Genomic DNA, 23,578 nt, shown 5'->3' with positions numbered 1-23,578 from the left:
GAAACTAGTATTTGTAACTAAACAGTTTAATGTGTGGCACAATGCATGTGTATAAAGATAACATTGTAAAAATTAATTCACTTTTTCCCATCTTAGGTGAGCAAACATATGAGAATACGGTTTCCCTAGCAAGTTTGGCCCCTCTCCCCTTTGCTACTTGAAATCAACATGGTGCTTAAAAGAAAACTTTTTAAACTTGAAGACCACCCACTACAGCGAAAGTATAAATCAATTTTTTTCCTGCAATAATACAGATAGAACTCAATATGGTCCAAAACAAAACACCCTATATTCATTAACTTTTGAATTAACTGATGACTTCAGTGAAGTGCTTCTTCAAGATTTATCCTCTATTACAACTTTCACCTATCTGCAACCTGTAACTCACTGTTATGGGGTCAAAATATGGAACAGCCAAAATGATTAACACTTGTTTGCAGAGCTTGTTTGTAATCTAAAAACATCCATGCAGTTAGCACATAAGACAACCACAGAATCCCAGGAAGTTAGGGGTTGGAAGGGGCCTTGAAAAATCAACTCCAATCCCCCCTGCAAGAGCAGGGTCACCTAAAGAAGGTCACATAGGAACACATCCAGGTGGGTTCTGAACGTCTCCAGAGAAGGAGATTCCACAATCCCCCTGGGCAGTCTGTTAACCTCACAGTAAAAGATTTCTCCTGCTTATATAGAGCCTTCTATGCTCACGTTCATATCCATTGCCTCTTATCATTGGGCATAACTGAGAAAAGGCTGGTACCATCCTCCTGGCTCTCTCCCTTTATAAACATTAATGAGGTTACCCCTCATTCTCCTCCAAGCTGAAGAGCGCCATCTCCCTCAGCCTTTCCTCATAAGGGAGATGTTCCACTCCCTTGATCATCTTGGAGGCTCTGCTCTGGACTCTTTCAAGCAGTTCACTGTCCTTTTTGGACAGAGGAGCCAAGAACTGGACACAATATTCCAGATGTGGTCTCACCAGGGAAGAGTAGAGGGGGAGGAGTACCTCTCTCAACCTACCAGCCACCCCTCTTCTAATGCACCCCAGAATGCCATTGGCCTTGGCCACAAGGGTGCATTGTTGGGTCATGGTCATCTTTCCATCTACAACCACCAGTCCCTTTCCCCTTCACTGCTCTCCAAGAACTGAGTCTCCAAACTGTACTGGTTCTTGGGGTTGTTCCTGCCAAGATGAAAGACTTCACACTTGCTCTTGTTGTAATTAATTAAATTTTCCCCAGTCCAACTCTCCAGCCTATGTCCCTCTGAATGGCAGTACAGCCTTCTGGGGTGTCAGGAAGTCCTCACAGCTTTGTGTCATTAGCAAACTTCCTGAGAAGACACTGTCCCATCATCATCAATGTCATTGATTGAGATATTGAACAGGACTGGACCCAGCACTAATCCCTGGGAACTCCACTAATCTCAGATCTTCAGCTGGACTCAGTGCCATTGATCACCATTTTTTGGGCTTTATTGTTTAGTTCTTAATCCATCTCACTGCAGATTTTTCTATCCCACATTTCCTGAGCTTGCTCATCAGGTTGTTTTGGGAAACTTGTGTCAAAAGTCTTGCTAAGGTGAAGGCAGACTACATCCACTGGTCTCCCTGTATCTACCCATTCAGTCACATCACAGAAGGCTATGAGATTACTCAAGAATGATTTCCCCTTGGTAGATCATGCTGACTATTCCTGATAACCTTCTTCTCTTCCATGTGATTAGAAATGACCTCTACAATGAGACACTCCATCATTTTTTCCAGGGATGGAGGTAATGCTGACTGGTCTATAATTGCCTGGATCTTCCTTCTTGCCCTTTTTGAAGACTAAAGTGAAACTGGCTTTCCTCCAGTCCTCAGGTACTTCTCCTGTTAGCCACGATCTTTCAAAAATGATGGAGAGAGGTAGGGTGATAACATCACCCAGCTCTCCCAACACTCTTGAGCGCATCCCATCAGGGTCAATGGACTTGTGTACATTCAGTTTGCACAACTGATCTCTAACCCAGTCTGTACTGACCAGTGGTGAGTCTTCCCTCCTTTTTAAGGCTTTCTCTCTTATGTCCAGGGTCTGGACAGTAGTCCAAAATATATAAAGGAGATCCCATTAAACAGACTATCCAAAACAGTGCTATGGAATACATCTCAAGTGTAGCTAACACAATTTTTCATGTTTTAATGAAATTTATGAAATTTCTTACAGTGTTGTTTTGGGTTTTTTTAATCTCTTTCTCTATCCCCAGTGTTCATCAAGGGAGAGAAAATAATTAAAATTGGGAATACAGTGCCATCATATACCAGACTTATTACCAGACAGGTTAACTGCACAGTTACTGCAGACAATATTGGGTGCATTTATTAACTCAGTTAATTCACTTTTTGTTAAGGTAAGACAAACTCGCACCTCTTTTTTGTTTTTTTCCAGCATCTATAAATTGCTGTAAACAAATAGGACCTGATACAGCTTTAAACAACAAACCAAACATGAAGAGATCAGCTCAAACACTGGAACACTTACCTGATCTAACCTGACTTCTTTCAAAGACTTCTTTCATATCATGTCTCCTGCACTGCTCCTGCTAACACAGTGGAACAATTTCCTTTACAAATATCTTCAAGCTGGTCTTAAAATGTAACATCGAGAAAACAAAGGCTACTGAGGTCTGAAATAAACTGGTTACATAAAAAAATAATTAAAGCAATCACTCCCGTTCCCTTATAAAGATGATCCTTTATCCAGAGTTTCTGTTAGCTTCACTTCCTTTCATGTCTTTTCATCAGAAACACTCTATCTACTTCTACAACACTAAAAATAGACATGTGGCATCTATGGAGGGCACAATACTCTTCAGGAGTTGGAAAAGTGACTCTCATGAGATTTCGACTCCAGGATATCTCTGCACTAGCTACAAAACTAAACATGAGAGTCTGCAGATGGATGGGAAGTGATCTGGGATACTGCAAGCAAGCAGATGTAATCACAGAATCAACTTATTCAAAGCATTCTAAATTTTAGTTTCAAGTTTTGTTTTCTATAAACATATAAATTTATAAGACTGATTATTAAATTACAGAATCCTGAAGGGACTAAACCATGTAAGGTAATATGAACTCACATTTAACTGCTGCGATTTTTTTTTTGCCATGGTTTTTATTACTTGGTTTAGGTAGCTGTAACTACAGGAAAACCACTAAGGATCACATTTTTTACATATTTAACCATAAATACTGTTTTCAGGATTAGTTGCTGTATCACCTTCGCAGCTGTGCACCTGTGCAGCTCTCTGGACCCTTGTTCTCACCCTTCTTGATAACAGTACTGACATTTCCTTTCTTCTAGTACTCAAGAGTCTGTCCCAATGACCATGTGACCTCTCAAAGATACTAAGGAATGGCCTTGCAATGACATCAGCCAGCTCCCCTTGCACTCATGGGAACACATTGACAAGCCCCATGGATTTACATAGACCTCTTCAAGAGTTCCCTAACCTGATCTTTTCTTCACTGAGAGTGGAGAAAAAAGCTGAGCAGAACTTTAAGATGGCAAGGACATGAGATCAGGGATGATTCTCACCCAATTTTAAGGGCATAATGTTTAACTTGTCTAACCAGTATTTAACTGGCAGAGGGAAGACAGTGCCAAGGGTGAAGAACAGATTCAACTCCAGCAAGGTTTCTTCAAGCATACAAAAAAAACATATTCCCCTAACCCAGAAAGCTGTCCTCAATATTTAAAGCAGGTTTAATTACTGTTGGCGAGATATATTTGGAAATACTACTTGTATGAATAAATAAAAATACCCATGCTTTTTCATAATGTCCTAGCATGAAGAAACAGATAAAAATGGTAACACCAATTTAAAAGGAAAAGGATTGCCAGAATAATAGCAGCTAGAGACAAGAAAAATTAGTTCTACAATTTTAGCTTCTATCCTTCTCATGCTTGGAATAGCCCTAAATATTTTACAGTAGGCAGTATCAGTGACACTGAGTATTTCAGAGTTTGTCACAATACCATTAAAATAAAAGACAGTATAAAATTTTTTTATTTTATTAAAAATTTTTTTTATTTTATTAAAATAAAAGACAGTATAAAAGCAAATAGCTAAGAATACTGAAAGCTTGTGAGTGGAATAGCGAATTTATAAACAGGGGAAAAAATAAGAAGCTTCAAACCATAAATTCACAAAGTTAGACGGGAGATACGATTTGAAAACTCTTGATGTTCCCTGAAAGCTAGTTTAGAAATTCAGTCTACTGATTTGCATAGCAAAACCCACAAACAGAATAAATGTTAAAAGCACATGGCTATACACACATTTTCAGGAGTCTAAAATTAGCACGTACATTTATCTAAGTGGCACATACCTACGGTCTTTTACCTAATATCTCACGGTTTATTATAGGTACGTAGATTTATGAGTACAGCACACCAAGAACTACACCCCTCAACCCATTCTCACCTTGGCACCATTATTTTTAGTATAGTATTTATAAATGGGGTAAAAAAAAGGTTAAGCAATCAGAATTAAAGTGTACTACAGTGTTATGACAGGAAAAAAAAAAAAATAAAGGTTATACATAGTCTCCAGTTTGTTACTGCTGCTGCTGCTGCTTTGCCTCCTTGGTAATGAGCTTCCCCAATCAAATCCTTCCATCAGGAAGACAAGAAGAAAATAGATGCACAGAACAAGGGAAAGGAGGCATACAATTTTCTATGAGTGAATTAAAAGCGAATGTTTACTATCAGAAATATGCCAAACACCAACTGCACTGCATCTCATGACAACAAAAAGAGAAAGACATTTGCCAAGGTAAATTAAATTTTTTTCTTAAACAGCATAAGCCACTGGCAAAGTTCTCACTAAAACAAAGAAACTATGGAAAAAACAAGCAACACAATAACTGACCCTTCAAATCTCCTATTTTGGGTCAGCTTCCAGTGTTTACTCATTTTGCATCAGCCATAGAAAAACACTTTTTTTTTCTCTGAATTAGTCACAGAAACTATATGCACAAGTCTTAGCCATCAGACTGCACAGTCTCTTTTCTTCAAACACAGAAAAGTTATAATTTTTTTCACAAAGTAATCAGGCCTTTAAAATAGCCCACTCCTACTGAAGTTTTTGTTTCTGCTACAAAACACAGTTGCTATAAAAAATATATCCTGTGATAACAAACCATATACTGTTATATCGTGTCAAGTTAAGCATTAATTTGAAGTTGCTTAGTGTAAACTTTAAACAACACTTTTGTTAAACCCTGTGCATCTAGATTTTATTCCCCTTTTAAAAATATAGGTTATTAGAAATCTTCCTTGCCCTGCAATTCATGCAGTTTCAACAAAGCAAAGTAAACTTATTTCAAAGTTTTGCTCTCCAAAATCTATGTTAATAAAACAGAAAATAATATTCAAACCTTCATGCAAGCTTTACAGAGTACTGAAAAGCTGAAGCATTTTTACTTATCACAAACTGCTGCAAAAGCAAGACAACTATTTAAACTAGAGTTTGTTTACTTGAACTAGATTACTTTCTTTTCTTCTCCCCTTGTGAATGCACAGCCACAACAACAAAATAAGCTTAAATCTTTACAACCAAACTTTTAAGACTATGAATGGAAACTGTGAGTGCGTGTCACACACACATACTACATTCCAAAGTAGAAGACAGCTCATGGACAAAAGATTTACAAACAAGTTTAAGTTTGGTTATGGTAATTCTCTCAAGTTCTTTCATGCTCTAAAATTCCTTGACAAAGACTCACACTCTCAACAAAAAAGAGCTGAACCTCTAAAGATCTCTTCCACCAGCTCCACACACACCAAGTTCTGAACAATTCAGCTAAAGCCTCTTCTTTCTCAACTGTGCTGCTGCAGAACAAGGAAAATATTAACAGTTTAGTCTCACTGTCCCCACCATCCAATATAGAATTGTTCTGGTGAGTAGTATAACACAGAACAATACAGAAGAATTAAAGAAAATATTCGTACTTTTTTTTTTTTTTTTAATTTACCTTCTTGACAACTATTTTAGAAAGAGGTATGAGAACTAAGGTTTCCTGCAGAACACTGGGGAAAGATCCAGATCCTCTGTCAAATCTGAACACGTCTTACAACATGCCTAAGTAAAGTAAGCGTATGGAATCAAACTTTAAAGGTCAATTTTTTGGAGCCAAAACATTCTCTAGTACAGCACAGCACTAAAATCTAGCTTTACAGTCACTTAGCAAAAAAGAAACAAAATAAACCTATGGAAAACCCACTTTCTCTTCTACTTAGGGCTCAAGTTCCTGATATGAGGATGAATCAGCTGAAGCATATTTTGTTTTCCAAAATGAACTGAAAAGCTGGCAGTCTTTGGGAGGACATTGGTGTTCTAGAACATCCAAACCACTGCTCTTTATTATATGGTTCCCTTTCCATATATAGATATGGTTTACAAGCAGCAGAGTTTACATTGCTTCTGTGAATCAAATATTGATGTCACAACAACAAAAGTATCTGTTAGGAAATGTTTTGGAAAAAGCCGAACCTGAGAGCTTTGAATAATGCAATTATCAGTTTTAACAAGAGTCTTGCCTTCTTGCACTGTACCAAAATGTAAACCGAAAAAGCAAACATTTCGTAACACAGAATAACGTCATATTTGAAGGTAAACTACAACCAGGTTTCTTCCAGTGGAAAACAAGAAAAAACACTGATCTCTTGCTTCTTGCAAGGTTTGAAGTACAAAAACTGAAGTGTTGTGCAGTAACATCACCACCCCACACAGCACATATGTAACAAAATAACCAGGAACTCCCTTGGAATCTTCATAAGGATCTGAATAAAACAGAGTTCAAAAGGTTAGCAGTTTCTATGTACCCTGAGCACATGAAGCAACTTAAGTACTTCATCCCTTTCCCTCACTGTTCACTACAAATACAAAAGAGATGATTGTGTAAGAGTTGATAGCACCACATAGGGTACTGTTACCAGTTACTGTGTTACACTACTGCTCAAACACACACAAAACCAAAAGAAAACAAAACAAAAAAACCAAACATGCCAAGTGCCATTCAAGTCCCTTTATAATGAAGTCTGAAAATTACTCCTAACAGAATTTTACTCGTACTACTAAAAAACAAATAAAAGCAACTTCCCCATAAATTATTGATGAAATATCACTATTAGACTGTTTCATCCACATGTTTTAAACAGAAGAAACTCATTAGAATGGATGAAAAAAAGGAGGGTAAAGTACATTAACTTGTGATTACTAACAAACCTACACATCTACACAATTTCTCCGTATCACTTACATATGTAATTCCACTTAAGTTTTGCTGCAAGTTTAAATTCCCCTCAGTCTTGAAAGCTTCAAGCAACAGATTTTTCACACACCAGAGCAGCCAATTCAAGGCAATTCTCAATACAAATATATCCATTTTTTTTTATTCTGCCAGAATAAACCCATCAGCAAGAGAGCCAAGCTGCTGACACCTATTCCAGTACAAAAGCTATGTTTACATCAAGACTTAAAGTATAAGCTCTGGGGGGGCAAGGATCTTATCTTTAAAGTTGTCTCCAAACCACTTAACAGGCTGTCAGCACTGTACAAATTTAAACCTAAAGAAGGAATTAAAGTGCAATGGCATGCTATGTATTTTCTTCTCAGTGAGCCTCACCCATGTATGAATTTTCCCTAGAGTATAAGGGTACAACTGTAAACCACACATGAATCCTTGTCAAATATATACACATACAAGTAAGAACAACTGCACTTCCCAGATGCAAACATGGTGAAAAGGAAAAAAAGAATTCTGCCAGCAAACAGAGAGATGTAAAGGCAGGGTTAATTTAATGAAAAAGCAAATTCTTCAAACCATCCAGGAGTCAGGATAAAAATTACACCTGTCCTTGATTTCAAGGATTTCAAGCCTGCCTCTTGTGAAGAGACACAATAATCTCACAGCACCTAAAGTTAATAGCTTGAAAAAGAGGCATATCAGTTTTTCTAAGAGTTAAGAAGCAAGTACCTGTAATACTATTAATTATGACCATATAATGGACAGCATTCAAACTCACACCTGAAATTCCATTTACCAAATGCTTTCAAACATAACACAGATTAATCCAACTAGAAGAATGAGGAAAACCAATCTTCACATGTGTCTCAGTTCATTCAATCGATCCCCAGTCACACTGAGGCTCCACATGGAAAAGCCACAGGCACAAGAAGCTACAGGAAAAGCCTCATACTCATGTCCCAGTTTCCATGTTTTCAAAACAGCAAAACTGAAACAGAAATTAAAATAGCAAAACACCAAGGCTATCCAAAGAAAGCAAAATACAGAAGCTGGATCAGCTTCTAGATACTGACAAGACAAAACACAGAATAGAACTACTTCAGTGAGTCTGAGAATTAAAAAAAATTTACTTGGATGCACGTCTTTAATTTGTGGTCAAAAATTGTAAGTTAGAGAGGAAAAAAACACTGTAGTAATCTTTAAATACAGCACTTAACTTTAATACAGCACTTAAACTTTACTTTTCCTATAAGGCTTTAACAAAAGCCATCTTCCCAAACATCTTTACATTGCCCTTAAAGAAAACAATTTTTTTTTCATTAGCTCAGTATTGCAGAAGCTCTGCAGATCAGTATTGCAGAAGCTCTGAAAAAAAAAAAAATTAAAAGTTGGCAACTAAGGTAAATGTGCCACCTTTACCAGACACTCAATTCACAATCTACTCAATAATACTTTAATTATTTAAAGCTTTATAAAAAAATCAAGATGGGATATAGAGGAGAGAACTTAGGTAAAATTACCACTGACTTTTGAATTAAGTTGTTCTGTCCATCTTCATTTTCTTTCAGGCAGTAGCTATTCAGTTGAATGAAAATCTAAAAATATTATTGTAAACATATTAATTTCAACATTTAAACTTCATCTAGTTTCATAAGCATGTAGCCACTATGGGAGGGAGTGAAAAGCAATATACCCAACATCTAAATTAGCTAATTCACCACTAGATTTTGAGTCCTTCCAAACAGGTGAAGGTTTTTTGTACAAAAACTTGCATACTGGTAAAGAGTCATTCATTCCCATTACCGAATAGGAAATTACTCTGAACCCAATCTTAAAATATAAACACATTAAAAAGCTAGTTTGCATAGGAAGTAAAATAATTTTTGTTTTAAAATATCTGCTTTCCATTAGTGACAAATAACTGTAGAAGGAAATAAAATAACCACATTTACATTATTACTTCCTTCATGCTACAAATGCATATAATACAAAGGCTGAAATGTGTAAATTAACTGCTAACTAATTCAGTAAGTAAAACGGTTCATTGCTGAGACTGCAGCATTAACACCAAATCTAAATTAGCTAGAGGTTCAGTCTACATGCACCTTTTTTTTAATCTCCCAGAAATAATCATGCTTCTAGCTACACACTTCTCTTTGTATTCTACAATTTATTTAAGAATTGAAACATTCTTATACCAGGAGGTGAATATTAGACTCCACAAGCTCACTTAAACATTCTAAAAAAACCCCAATAATCTCTATGTAGTCAACATTACCGATTCAAACATTGTGATAAAACGCTCAACTGTAAATTGATTTATGAACACTACAATACTTACCTACTCCAAGAGGATCACACAAGGTGTTAGTACTCCAAAATTTGTATTTTTCCAGGTTGCTTTCCTTGAGATAATATCTCAAGTTCTTGCTGAAACTACATTCATAGTTGTTTGACATAGATTTGACCTCACAGAAATCAGCTACCCATCCCTCTTGCTTATAGACTCCACAAGGTTATGTCCAAAATGTGCCAGCTCCGTCTTCAGAAGTGTTCTTTTGTTTCTGACAGCTTCTCTTGTCTATTCCATGTATGTACCAGTATAATAAGCATCAGCTCCAGAAGAAATAAATACACTTTCTACATCACAAACTGGGAAGCTGGGAATCCAAATTTTACATCTGAACTGTGGCACATTTCCTAGCTTTGGATAACAGATGCATTTGTAAACAGCTATCTGGATACCACCATACTGCTTACTGACAACAACATTTTTGGACAAAAGCATTACATAAAATATAAAAGAAAAAATTATAAAAAGACATCTATGAAATTCTGCATTTGGAAAACACTTCAAAATATCAAAAGCCAAGGTCAAAAAATCTAAAAGACTAACATAAGAGGAAAACTACCAGATGTGAAACTGTTCAAGTGTCTACACAGTGACTCAGGCTGCATTTAACCTGAAGCCAGTTAAAAAACTGGTTATGCCAATGACTCAAAAGTGTTGCCTAGCAGAAAAAAAAATATTTAAAGGCAAGAAAGCACTTTATTTTGGCTGACAAATAATTGGAAACTCAATAAATTTAGCCTTGAATCCATGCCATGAGGACAAAAGTGTCGAAGGGTACAGTGCTCAAGATAGCTTGAAAGAAAAAACTCTCGACTTCAAACTTTCATTTCAGTTGTCAAATGCCTACTGATTGTTTCAGAAGACTTTTCAGGACGAAGCAGTTAGACAAATAATGCCAGAATAGTGTCAGCTATCTCTCGCCTTTTACAAGAAGCAACTGCTGCAGGTCGATTTCCACCTTTTTTCCTCCCTAGTAGCTGAAGCAAAAAGGCTGCAACCACCCAGGACTCTCGCTGTAATCCAAACTGCCTAGGGTAAAAACAACCAAAAAATCAGTTTCGTCTTTTGAAATCTCCATCTCCGCTGCAGGGTTGCTTATCGGATAACGCAGCCCGAAGGCGAAAACATTCGCCTGCCCCTCACTGCCCCGAGGAAGAAAATAAAAATAAAATAAACCAAAAATAAAGTAAAATGAAAATAAAATTAAATAAAAAAGAAGGGGGCGGGGGGACATTTCTCATTTTATTGGGAAAGGTGAGCAGGTCTGCAGAACGCAGCCGGCAGGAGGGGCGAGGGAGCGGGACCACCGAAGGAGCCGGGTAGTGGCGGCAGCTGCCTGGGGAAGCCTCGCCGCCTCGGGTACAGCCCCCGCTCCCTGGCCATCACCAGCCTGCCGCTGCAGCGCCACGGCGGCCCAGAGAAACGCCGTTCCGCCCCACAGCTCTGCGCCGGGGTGCCGCGCCGTCGGCGGCATTCCCGCCGACCGTACCGGGTTCGGCTCTCCCTGCCCTCCCTGGGGGCGGGCCCGGCCGCACGGCAAGAGAAGGGAGAGAACGGGAGGGGAGCAAAGGGGGCGGCCCGGCGCCCCGCTGGACACGGGCAGAACCCGAAGTCGCAGCACCAGCACCTGCCCCTGCTGTTGCCGCTGCCGCTGCCCCTGCTCCGCTCTGCCCGGCGCCCCAGTCCCGCCGATGACAGCCGCGTCCGAAGGGATTGGGGGGGGGGGGGGAGGTTTGGGGGAGCAGCGGGTGGAGCCCGGCGGCCGCCCCCGCCCCCGCCCCCGCTCCCCCCTCCCCAGCCGCACCCCCTCCCTCCACGCCCCGGGACCGCCAGCGCGCGCGCGCGCGCATCCCCCCCCCCCCACTCGCCTCGCTCTCAAAATGGCGCAGCCGCGCGCCGCGCCGCTGCTGCCGGCACAAAACTCGCGAGAGCATTCTCGCGATGGACGCACCACGGCGGGAGCCCGGGGCGGGGTTTTCAGCCCGCCGCCGAAGGGGCGACCCCGCCCCGCCGGCGGGAGCCCCCCTGCCGTGACGTCACGGAACAGACCCAAACGTTCCGCGGGGGAATCCCCAGCGCGCGCCCCGCCCCCGCCCCGTCTGCCCGGGGGTGTCCCCGGTGCCGCCGTAATTTACCGTGCAGCGGCGCAAGTAGCGGGGCGCCATCCCTGACAGCACAGGTGGTGCAGCGCGGAGGGCCCGTGACCGGTCACCGAAACCCAGACGCAGGACTCAGGCCGGCGCAAGCAGCCCGGGCGGGCTCCGCGGAGCCCCGGCTGGCCGCTGGAAGTTCTGGCGCCGCGGACCTTGGCGGTGAACGGTCGACGAGGGCGGCTCCGGCCCCGCCGACAGCCTGGTCGGTGTCGGGGTAGCCGCTGGAAGCGCACGTCCCCGCCTCTGCGGCCGCGGAGGAGCCCTGGGTTCCCCCGCACCCCGGCGAGCGGAACACCACTCGTCGGGGCGGGAGGGTTAAATTGCGGCCCCGGCGGGGCCTGTGGAGGGTGCGAGAGCACCGCGCCGCCATTTAAATGCACGGTGCAGAGTTAGCATCTTCATCGCACCGACAGCACCGGTAGCTTCTATCCGCCAGCAGGCGACCGGGAATGAGCTCACCTCTGCGGCCGCCGACTTTTTGAAAGCAACGTCATGGGGTTTTTCAGCCCGGGAACGACATGTCTCAATTAACGTTTTGCAATGACAAAATCCCTTTTCCAGCGCAAGTCAAATTATTTCAAAATTAGGTGAAAAAAATAAATGCACGTAATTATGTTTAAATGTTACCAGAACGGGCATGAGCAACTGTTATTAGTGCCTATACTTGATTCTGGGGTTTCTTTCAGTGGCAGTTTCCTCGGTGAGATTTCAGTTACTGTAGGAACTGAAACTGTGCACTTTTTTACAAAAATATCTCCAAGTCCTGACAAACAGTAGGATTTTTAAATGTATTATGTAGCCATATATATGTGGTAAATAAAAGCCCTTTTGGAATCTGATAAAATTACTAGAAAGCAATGATTACTAAAAAATATACTAAAAATATACTAAAAATATACTAAAAATATACTAAAAATATACTAAAAAATTAGAAAGTAGAAAAATCCATAAGAGTTTAATCTTTAAAAAACTGGCAGAGCCTCCAAAACTGCTTTGGTCACATTTACCTTCAGCTCCGCTCTGAGCAGCCAGTTCTCATCAGAACCCTGACTGTATTGCAACCTCCCTCGCCTCCCTCACCTGTGAAATTGCTTGTCCTTTTACTTACATTGACCCGTGCTGCAGCAGGGAGACACTCCAGGCCGTGCCCCTCGCTTGTTTTTCAGGTTGTTGCCAAGACTGAAACTGCAGACGGAAAAGTCTGGGCTGCCACCTGGTCCCACTGTGAACCACGACAACAGCCAAGGAGCCAAGTCTGAATCTAGTCCGATGCATCTATGTGCAGTCACTAGGACCACAGCAGCAAAACTGTCCACACTTTCCAGCTTCATTATTTGTAGGAAAAAAATCCGCGGAGGCTTAAAGGACGACACGCAGTCACCAATATGGTTAAAGTGAAGTCGTTTATTAACAGTGGACACTCACTTTATATAGAGCCTTTATTTATATAATGATATCTTGCAGGTGGCTATATCTTGGACACAAATTCTGTTCTCACAGAACTTCTGCTGGCTACCTCATTATCCTGTTATTCTTCTTTTCTACTGCCAGCTCCCTTATCTTTTTCCCATAGCTCATCTTTCAGTAACCTTGCAACTGGGTCTCAAGGCCCTTAGTTTACTCTAGCTAAAGCTAAATAGTCAGGATTGCTCACATGTCTGTTTTCTTCCAGACAGTTTCCCAACAATTATTAAAGTCCTAACTGAAAATAGTAATTTAGGAGTTACACATTGATCAGTTTAACCTGTATCAGACAAATGCTGCTGGAGTAGCTGCAAGCTCATAGGTTTGTTCCATCAGGAAAGGTCACCACAAACATCTCAGGTCTCCATGATCCACTATGCTGCCTGCTTCAGACACAAGTATTACCAAGAAAGCTCTGACCAAAGGAAGCATGTTCAAGTCCCAAAGCAACATACACAATCCTAAATTATGATGGGTAGTGGCATCTAGGAAAACAAGGTAAATGGTGAACCCAAACCAATGTGAAAATAAAACTCGATCAAGTCAGTAACACATCTCTATACCTTGACAACACTCATGTAAGGCTAAAATTAATGATCTGAAATGACCTTTCAATTCATTTGAGTTATGGTTAAAGCATCCATGCTGCACAGCTGTTCTGAGAATGTTCTGACTTTGCAATACACTATATACTGTGGGTATCAAAAGAGCAACTACAGTGCGCAAGAAATTTACTGGAAATAGGAGATTATCAATTTATCCATATCAATCCTTCTGATAGGTTTCTGTTTGTGTTGCTTCATATAGAAACCTTCTATTTCCAGTGGCAATAACCACACCAGTTTTAGTAACCCCAGGAAAAGCTGTGATAGTCATTAAGGAAAATATTTTAAAGCAGTATATGGAAAATGTGTTTGATTTGTATTTCTCCAATTGTTTCTTACAAGAAGGTGTAATGCCATTTACAGTTCTTGAAGAACAAGGCTTTGACCTGGCAGATGGCTGAGGTGATGTCCTTACCTTATTAAAACCAGTGGCAAACTTCACATAACTCAAATCAAGAGCTCCCGTTCTACAGCATGCTTCAGTTTACATGTCACAAGCATTCAAGCAGTTCCTAGAGAGTCAACAGCGTGCAAGCCTGCTGTCATGTGATTTGGACTATGGAGATGTTCCTGTGATGCACAGCCTAGCTATACCAGCTGGTTCTCCTGGCATATAGTGTTTATGCCAGCAAAAGAATGCTTCTACTAATACAGGCTTCTTCAGTTCTGTGGGAAATAATTAAACTACACTGATACAACAACATGGACTCCATTACTGATGAAGAAATCCTAGCGTAATCATTGTCTGTCAGAAGAACTAGAGAAAAGACAGAAAACTGCCAGAATGGGGAACTTGTTAAGCAATATTTCTAGCATTTTTTTGGCTGTAGAACATGTTATTTGGTCTTCTGAACCCAAACTGTACTTGAATCTTCAGAAGTATATAGTGCAGAGAAGAGGGCATAAAATTTATGATAAATTACAAAAGTTTAACAGAAACAAGGTAGGCTAAGCAGAACATGTCTGTTTTGGGAAACTGCCATAGAGGTTATGATGACATTTACACTGGAAATTCCTATGGGGAAGACATGTGAACAGTTCTCCCTTGTTAAGCTAACTTGAAGAAGTACAAGATTTTTTTAGATAGATACTTTCATATTTTCAAAAGTCCTTTCAACAAATCATAGTATAAGAAAAGGTAGCTCATGCAGAACTTAGACTGCATCTGAGATTTAAGAACAAAGGCTAAGAATTACTTCATTTAAATGACTGAGATACCTCTTGGTAGTTTGATGAAGACAGAAGAAAGCCACACGTAGCACTTTCAGCCAAATTGACTAGTATGAATACCATATGCAATTTGAGGTTCTGTTTGGTGTAGATCAGCTTACAGACTGAAATGATTGAAAAGAGATGGCTTATTGCATATTCAGAACTATCTACAACAGTGTATGAAATCATTGAATGAATACAATGAAACAAAAATGTATGGGAAATGCTGAAACATAAGGAATTAAACCAGAAACATTTTAACTCCCACCAAATATTAATCATCTGTGTTTAGATACAAGTCTCAGGATTCATTTTAATATGAAAAATGTATAACTAAGTTAAGATAAAATTATTTACTTCAAAAACTTGAATGATTGGGTTAAATACAAGACCAAAACTTAAAAGTGTTTTGGCACACACTTGGAATGTGCTGGCTTTAATTTGTTCTAGGAATGGAATACAAGATACTTCTGGGAGTAAAATATGGGAATGTACTTAATTCCTTACTATTTTTAATGATTTCAGGCTTTTACTTATATTTTTGTGCCACTTTATGAAGATGTGCAAAACACTTGAACTTGTAATAGAAATCCAGTGTGACAAATATACAATTAATTGGAGCCAAACAATGAGACAGAAAGCAAAATCAAAATTTTCATGTAACATGTTTAAAATTTTGATTAATTCACTTTAAGCCAGAAAGGATGCACTTGAAAATTAGGAAGAAAATGGCCACCTACTAGTAGTAAGAAAAACTAAGTTCTAATGTTAATTCTTCTCAACAGAAGAGTATTTTTACCATAAAATCCCAAACAGTGATAATTAGTAGAAACACATTTCTAATAAGCAGTCTTTGTTGCAAAGTTTCAGTTATGTTTCAGCTGAATGTTCACAATATGAAACACTAAGTAACAAAATTAAAAGACACGTTATACAAAAGTGTGTAGCAACATCTAGTCATTACCATTTGCAGTAACATGATGAACACTCCTATAAAGTAGTAAGTGGTATTCTTTTGTCTAAGTTATCATGCTAATAAATTGACAGTTAAAAGTGCAACCTTTCTTCAAGTATATTCTGGGTGAATAATGTCTCCATACTATTTATCCTGTTGAAGGACATCATACTGTACACCTTCTCTAAAATAATAAGCAAGAAAATCTTAAGCGTACTCAAACTTCTACCCTGTTCCACCCAGGAATAACAGCAATTGAATACCCTCTCTTCAAAAGAATAACTATAAATTACGACAAGCAATTTAGGTGAAAAGGAACAAGCTAAAAAAATTATGAACTGAACAGAGTAACAATTTCTAATTTTTTGTAATATGCTTGTCTTCACCCCACCATTTTTCCAAGAAAAATGAGAATCCTGTATTTTCCCTAAAATGAACATGGCTATCTTGTTAACTTAGACCACGCTGGTTTTGAAATAAGAAGACCAGATGGCCATCTTGATGATAGAATCTTTCACATGCTTAAATCTGAGCAAATCTCATTTTAATGTACATTAATTTCATAGACAAATTGATTTGCTTTATCCTGTTTTCTTTTAAAAAATATGTATTGACAACTTAGCATTTTATTTCTTATTTGTAATGACTAGATTAATTTAGAAATTTTTCATATCCAAGTAAAGTGAAGAAAACTAATTTTTGTATAGATCTTCTGCAAGTTTTGCCCATTGTCAATGTACAGATTACTAAGTTTTGTAAATGCATAATCAGTAATTACAGAGGCTTATTTTAGGAAACTGGTCCAAGAGATGTGTTGTTTCTCTACACAACCAGACCTGATGAAGGAATTGCATGTAGAAAATACATCATTGTCTTCTCAACTATATTAACTGATGTAATTAATGGAATAATCTGGCTTCATAACCCACAACCCACCTACCCACCCACCCCCCCAAAAAAAAACCCAAAACCCAAAAAACAAAAAACAAAAAACAAACTTATACCACTGTTTTGTTTTGATTTTCACATCTGCCAGAGATCCTGCATTAGGCTTTGGCTGTCCTTTCTTTTAATTTTTCTGTGCCTTAATTTTCACATCTGCAAAATATAAATACTTGTGTATCTTTGTTAACTTTTAAAAAAACAGTGATGATACTTTCTTTAAACTTGCTGATTATTATAAATTGTCTCAAAAGAAGTAGGCAAAACAAAAGTACAAGGACTTCCAGTTTAGCAAACATTCTGAGTCCTTCCAAAACAATTATATCCAATTACATTATACTAACTTTGCCAAAATAGCTAATAGCATTACTTTACTAAGCAAAAGCAACTTTCTTGCAAATATTTTTCTAATTATAACGGCTATTGTGTACGCATTTAACATATTCTGAGAGACACTGAACATGTAGCAATGGTTTTTCTTCTTTCATACAATATGACAGCTCGGTCCCTGCTATAAAATGAAAATTATGCTCTCATTTCCAATTTAATCACACACCTACCTTTTTATCAAAAGCTCATACACTTCTCCTTGATGAACAGTAAGGCATCCAAAGGATGTACTGGGTCATCTGGCAGACGTAGCTGCCAAGCCACTCTCCATGATATATGAAAAGTCATGGCAGTCAGGTTAAGTCCCTGGTGGCTGGAAGAAGGGACACATTGCACCCATTTTTAAAAAGGGTACTAAGGAGGACCATGGGAACTACTGACCTGTCAATATCATCTGAGTGCCTGTGAAGACCATGGAGCAGATTGTCCTAAGTTTGATAAGGCACATGGACAACAAGAAGGTGATCCAAGACAGCCGGCACAGCGTCACTGAGGGCAAATCCTGCCTTACGAACCGAGCAGCTTTCTCTGATAGGGTAACTACATCAGTGGACAAGGAATAACTTATCAGTGTGAGCTCTCTGAGCTTCTGCAAAGCCTTTGACACAGTCCCCCACTGCATCGTACTCACCAAGTTCGAGAGATACAGATTTTATGGGTGGGCTGTTCAGTGGATAAGGAATTGGCTGAATGGTCACATACAGAGGTTGTGGTCAACAGTTTGAAGTCTAGATGGAGACCAGTGGCAAGTGGTGTCCCTCAGGGGTCCCTACTATTCAATTAAACCTGTACTGTTTAATACTTTTATCAGCAATATAGACAGCAAGATCAAGAGCACCAGCAGCAAGTTTATAGGTGACACCAACCTGAGTGGTGCTGTAAATCAGTCAAAGTGACAGGATGTCCAGAATGACCTGGACAAACTGGAGATGTGGGGCCAGGTGAACCCTCATGAGGTTCAACAAGACCAAGTGCAGGATCCTGCATTACAGATGCATAGAAAAGGTGGGGAAGAGACTAGTCTAGAAAGAGAGAAAGTCAATACAGGCTATACAAGCAACATATACAAGAGGATGGAAGGGCAAACTGACCAGAATGGTGTCCAGCTAGAAACCCATTGTCTCTTTAAACTCTCCAAACATAACAAATAAAACCAAACAAAAATTATGATTCCAATGAAGAATGATTTGGAACGAAGCACTTGGTAAAAAGCTGCTTCTGTTGTCAGAGATGTAGGGAGGCAATTAGGAAAGCTAAGGCCTCCTTGGAACTTAACCTTGCAAGTCGGGTTAAGGATAATAGAAAGGGCTTTTTCAAATACATAGCTAGCAAAACTAACACTAGAGGCAATATTGGCCCACTAAAGAATGAGCTGGGAGCCCTGGTGACAGAGGATATAAAGAAGGCAGAGGTGCTGAACGCCTTCTTTGCCTCTGTCTTTACTCCTGCAGGGTTTCCGCATGAGCCCCAGATTCATTTAACCCCAGAAGTAGTCAAGATAGATGAAGAGTTTGACATAGTAGATGAGGACTGGGTTAGGGATCAGCTGAGTAATCTGGACATCCATAAGTCGATGGGTCCAGATGGAATGCGTCCAAGGGTGCTGAGGGAGCTGGCGGAGGTCATTGCTAGGCCACTCTCCATCATCTTCAATAAGTCATGGGTAACAGGAGAGGTGCCTGAGGACTGGAGGATAGCAAATGTCACTCCAGTCTACAAGAAGGGCAAGAAGGAGGACCCGGGTAACTATAGACCGGTCAGCCTCACCTCCATCCCTGGAAAGGTGATGGAACAACTTGTTCTTGTCACTATCTCCAGGCATATCAAGGACATGGGGGTCATCAAGAGCAGTCAGCATGGTTTTATCAAGGGTAAATCATGTCTGACTAACCTCATAGCCTTCTATGAGGAAATTACTAGGTGGATAGATGATGGAAGAGCGGTAGATGTGGTTTATCTTGATTTCAGTAAAGCATTTGACACCGTCTCTCACAGCATCCTTGTAGATAAGTTGATCAAGTATGGGTTTGGTGATCAGGTAGTGAGGTGGATCAGGAACTGGTTGAAAGGAAGGAGTCAGAGAGTTGTAGTCAATGGGGCAGAATCTGGTTGGAGGGGCGTGACTAGTGGAGTCCCTCAGGGGTCGGTACTGGGACCGGTGTTGTTCAATATATTCATCAACGACTTGGATGAGGGTATAGAATGTACCCTCAGCAAGTTTGCTGATGACACTAAGCTGGGAGGAGTGGCTGACACACCAGAAGGCTGTGCTGCCATTCAGAGAGACTTAGACAGGCTGGAGAGTTGGGCAGGGAGGAACAAGATGAAATTCAACAAGGGGAAGTGTAGAGTTTTGCATTTGGGGAAGAACAACATGATGTCCCAGTATAGGTTGGGGGCTGACCTGCTGGAGAGCAGTGTAGGTGAAAGAGACCTGGGGGTCCTGGTAGACAAGAGGATGACCATGAGCCAGCAGTGTGCCCTTGTGGCCAAGAAGGCCAATGGCATCGTGGGGTGCATTAGAAAGGGTGTGGTTAGTAGGTCAAGAGAGGTTCTCCTCCCCCTCTATTCTGCATTGGTGAGGCCGCACCTGGAGTATTGTGTCCAGTTCTGGGCCCCTCAGTTCAAGAAGGACAGGGAGGTGCTTGAAAGAGTCCAGCGCAGAGCTACTAAGATGATTAAGGGAGTGGAGCATCTCCCTTATGAGGAAAGGCTGAGGGAGCTGGGTCTCTTTAGTTTGGAGAAAAGGAGACTGAGGGGTGACCTCATCAATGTTTTCAAATATGTAAGGGGTGAGTGTCAGGGAGATGGAGTTAGGCTTTTCTCTATGGTGACCAGTGATAGGACAAGGGGTAATGGGTGTAAGTTGGAGCATAGGAGGTTCAAGTTGAATATCAGAAAGAATTTTTTTACTGTAAGGGTGACAGAGCCCTGGAACAGGCTGCCCAGGGGGGTTGTGGAGTCTCCTTCACTGGAGACATTCAAAACCCGCCTGGACACGTTCCTAGGCGATGTACTCTAGGGGGCCCTGCTCTGGCAGGGGGGGTTGGACTAGATGATCTTTCGAGGTCCCTTCCAACCCCTAGGATTCTATGATTCTATGATTCTATGATTCTCTTGATAAAGAGGAACTGAGAGAGCAACTTGGCCAGAACAGTCAGGCTACCTAAGCTCCTTCTACAATAACTAACCTTATGTTTACAACTGTTTATTATTATAAACAAATTAAATTGTTTACATTCACAAAATAAGTCATAAGAAATCCCCCATGTTACTTTTAATGCTCTCATTACACCATTTCTTATGTAATTACCAGTGATGTCATTACATGCATTCACTGTACCTGTCTGTAAGTCTGGGTAAACTAAGTCCTTGCTGTAAAGCTGATGGCTGCTGCTCAGCATCATCAAAAATAAGCTGGTTTTGGTTTTGCCTTTTACTAAAATAAATTAATTATTATTGTTATCATTACTACCATGAAAGAAAATAATTTTTTTCTCCATGTTCTTTTGAGACAAATGAAACTTTATAAAAACAGCAAAATACTAAATGCTTGGGAAGGAAGTAAAAGAAGCTATTCCCTTTGAAAATTTGGCATGAAAGGTAAGTGAGCAGCACTACTGTAAAAAGCCAAACCTTATACAGGAGACCCCACTTTGTGCTCCAGAAAACTGTGTTACTTGCACTCATTAAAATTAAAGCACTGGGAGACAGATGCAGCTAGAGAAATAAAAAACTTATTTTGCATGTTTATTCTCTATTGCAAATACAATCCTGAGAGCCATGGTATCTTCACAGTGCACAATGTGATTAGGAGTAGTAAATTATGGGTCTAATACACAGTTGGGGCTCCTTCTTTCTTCCCACCTCAAAGCTCAAAGGATATTGGTTTGTGGGAGCTGGTGACCTGTATTTTTACAGTGTTATCTTTATAATTTTATCTTTCCCAGTAAGTTAAATAGCACTGGCACATGGTTATCTATAGCATAAAACTGTTTGGATGGTCCTTGTGTGCTTTTTGCCCTGCTTTCCAGCAGCTTCCACCCTCCTCAGCACCCTGCAGGGGTTACTGTGTTCACTGGTCCACCTTGCAACAGCTGCTCTTTGAAGGAATTACAGGTTTTTCTAGCAGAGATGCAGACTGTTCTGTCCTTTTTGGTGGTTTTAGTGTCTAGGAAACATCCCTGAGCATATTTCTTTAGTAGAGGTACATTTAACTAGTAGAGATAAAGCCAAAGGGTCTAAGAGAACCTTCAGGAAAATTTCCCAAGCAAGCAGGCATTACTTTTTGGTATTATGCCTACACACAGGACTATTTGAGGCCATTATTCCAGCGATTTGATGAAAGAGTGTGGACTGAAGTGAAAAAGTATCACAATATTTGTGTCACAGAAATACAGATCAGTCAAATGTGGTTATGGTATTCTCTGTTCACAATAGATCTGTGGGGTGTATACAGGATAGCATACACTTAGGAGTGCAGAAAGTAAAAGACTGAATACTTGATTTTATGATTCTTCAAGGGTAAAGAAGAAAAAAATACTATAGATTTAGAGATTTTCTTAGAAGAAAGAGCACTCTTTATCTTGCAGCTCCTCATTTATGTTTTTCAGATTCACTGAATTATTCATTTGGTGGGTTTTTTTGTTTTTTTGTTTTTTTTTAAAGGCTGGATTATTCTCTGCTAATTCATTTGAGTTATCTCCACTTTTTTGACTGTTTCAGTCAAAGAGCACACACACACACACACACAAAAAAGCAGAAAAGCAAAGTGTTTTTTCCCTTTTTTTTCCCCCTGAGTTTAACCTGAGTGATAAAATATGGTCAAAATACAAACACAAGATGCATCTTCCTACATTACTTCAGAATGAACAGCATAGGCAGATTTTTGTTTCATCTCTCAATTCCAATTCAAGAGAAAACCACCTTGAAATACAGGACTCCACACAGTCTTCTATGCCCCGGAGGAATGAAAAATTTCCTTTGTATTGATGTAACTATTTGATTCACTATATAAAGGCATACACATCTTTTGTCCTGCCATGTCTAATTCTGAGTCCCTGTTTTTAATTTATGTCCTGATTCCCAGAAAGAGCAATCTCATGCTTCCTTTCTGCTTAGGAAGGCAAGGCAGAGAGCACCAGCACACCCACAAAAGCATTGGCCTCAAATGGAAGCTCCATACCACCACCATACCAGGCTTCACATAATCATAAGGTAGTTTGGTTTCCAAGCTTATACTTAAAGAGCATAACACACTTTCACTTCTGTTTCTAGAGAAAAAATGGTAATTGAGAACCACATCAATCACATCCTTGTTCCTTTTAAAGTCCTTCAAGTGAGCTTAGCCCAGTAATTTCATTATCCTCACTCTTTATCTTGATTTGTGTTCATTTAAAACCATTGGGAGGTGAAACGTGTTGTAGCAGCATAGAACATAACTGCACTCTAGGTATTGCTATAAAAAAATCCAGCTGCCACTGGGATCCAAATTTTTGTTATTTTTTTTAAGTATTGCAATCTGCAATTATTTATAATTTTTTCTGCAAAGGTACAATTTCCAAATGCAAAACCAAATCTCTAGAAAAGACAGGAAAAGAAAATGCTTGTGGTTTTTTGCTATTATACATTACAATCCAGTAAGTTCTTGTCTTGCAGCCTGCTGTCTACAACTCTGAGCGCTGTTTTTTCCAGAATCCTTTCTGCAACCTATAGGACAGCTCTGGAACATCATGACCCCACCGTGGTAGAGTTATGAGTTCATCCTATTTTATCAAACTGATCTAAATTTTAATTAAAAAGAAAAAACAAATCTAAATCTGATAAAAGTTTAAGTGTCAAATTAACAATAGAAGATTTTTCTGCTGCACACTATTGAAAAACTTAATCATGTTAAACACTGAAAGACTGTGAAGTAAACTGCATTAGAAGCTAGGAAATCGCTCCTTGTATACAAACTGAGAGAGTTCCTTTTTTAAAACCAGACAGTAGCAGATGTGTAGTTCCTTGAATAGGGAATTTTTCCTGCAGCACATTCTGTGCTCTTTTGTTCATAAGCTGAACATCTGTGTATACTTCTTACACATTCTGTATTCCTGAGAAGCTATTTTGCCTTACTGAGTTAAGGTTTCAAGGAAACCGGGTTTGGTGTATCCAGAGGGAAAGAAGCTGAAAAAAGGTTAAGGAGCATTAGTGGATTTTAATGGCATTCCAGAC

The 23,578-nt window shown here is 39.9% G+C and overlaps 1 protein-coding gene across 11 annotated transcripts in view; it reads right to left on the bottom strand.

Annotated features, from left to right (window-relative positions):
* Positions 1-12,607, bottom strand: part of GPBP1 (GC-rich promoter binding protein 1) — a 329,691-nt gene extending 317,084 nt beyond the window's left edge. For 2 of the 11 annotated variants that reach the window (XR_011723178.1, XM_071730280.1), the window contains exons 1-4: positions 11,777-12,601; positions 9,630-10,670; positions 8,816-8,883; positions 2,517-2,671 (exon numbers count right to left, since the gene is read on the bottom strand). The gene's annotated coding sequence lies outside the window, so the exon portion shown is untranslated. Of the gene's footprint in view, positions 1-2,516; positions 2,672-8,815; positions 10,671-11,505; positions 11,662-11,776 lie in introns of those variants that run through there. The other 9 variants (XM_071730289.1, XM_071730290.1, XM_071730283.1 and 6 more) reach the window with 8 other exon arrangements.
* Positions 12,608-23,578: the final 10,971 nt, after the last annotated feature.

This window comes from Heliangelus exortis, chromosome Z, assembly GCF_036169615.1.
Source record: "Heliangelus exortis chromosome Z, bHelExo1.hap1, whole genome shotgun sequence".
In the NCBI taxonomy this organism is placed as follows: Eukaryota; Metazoa; Chordata; class Aves; order Apodiformes; family Trochilidae; genus Heliangelus; species Heliangelus exortis.
The sequence above is the reverse complement of the archived record's forward strand: the minus strand, read 5'-3'. Positions and strand labels throughout refer to the sequence as shown.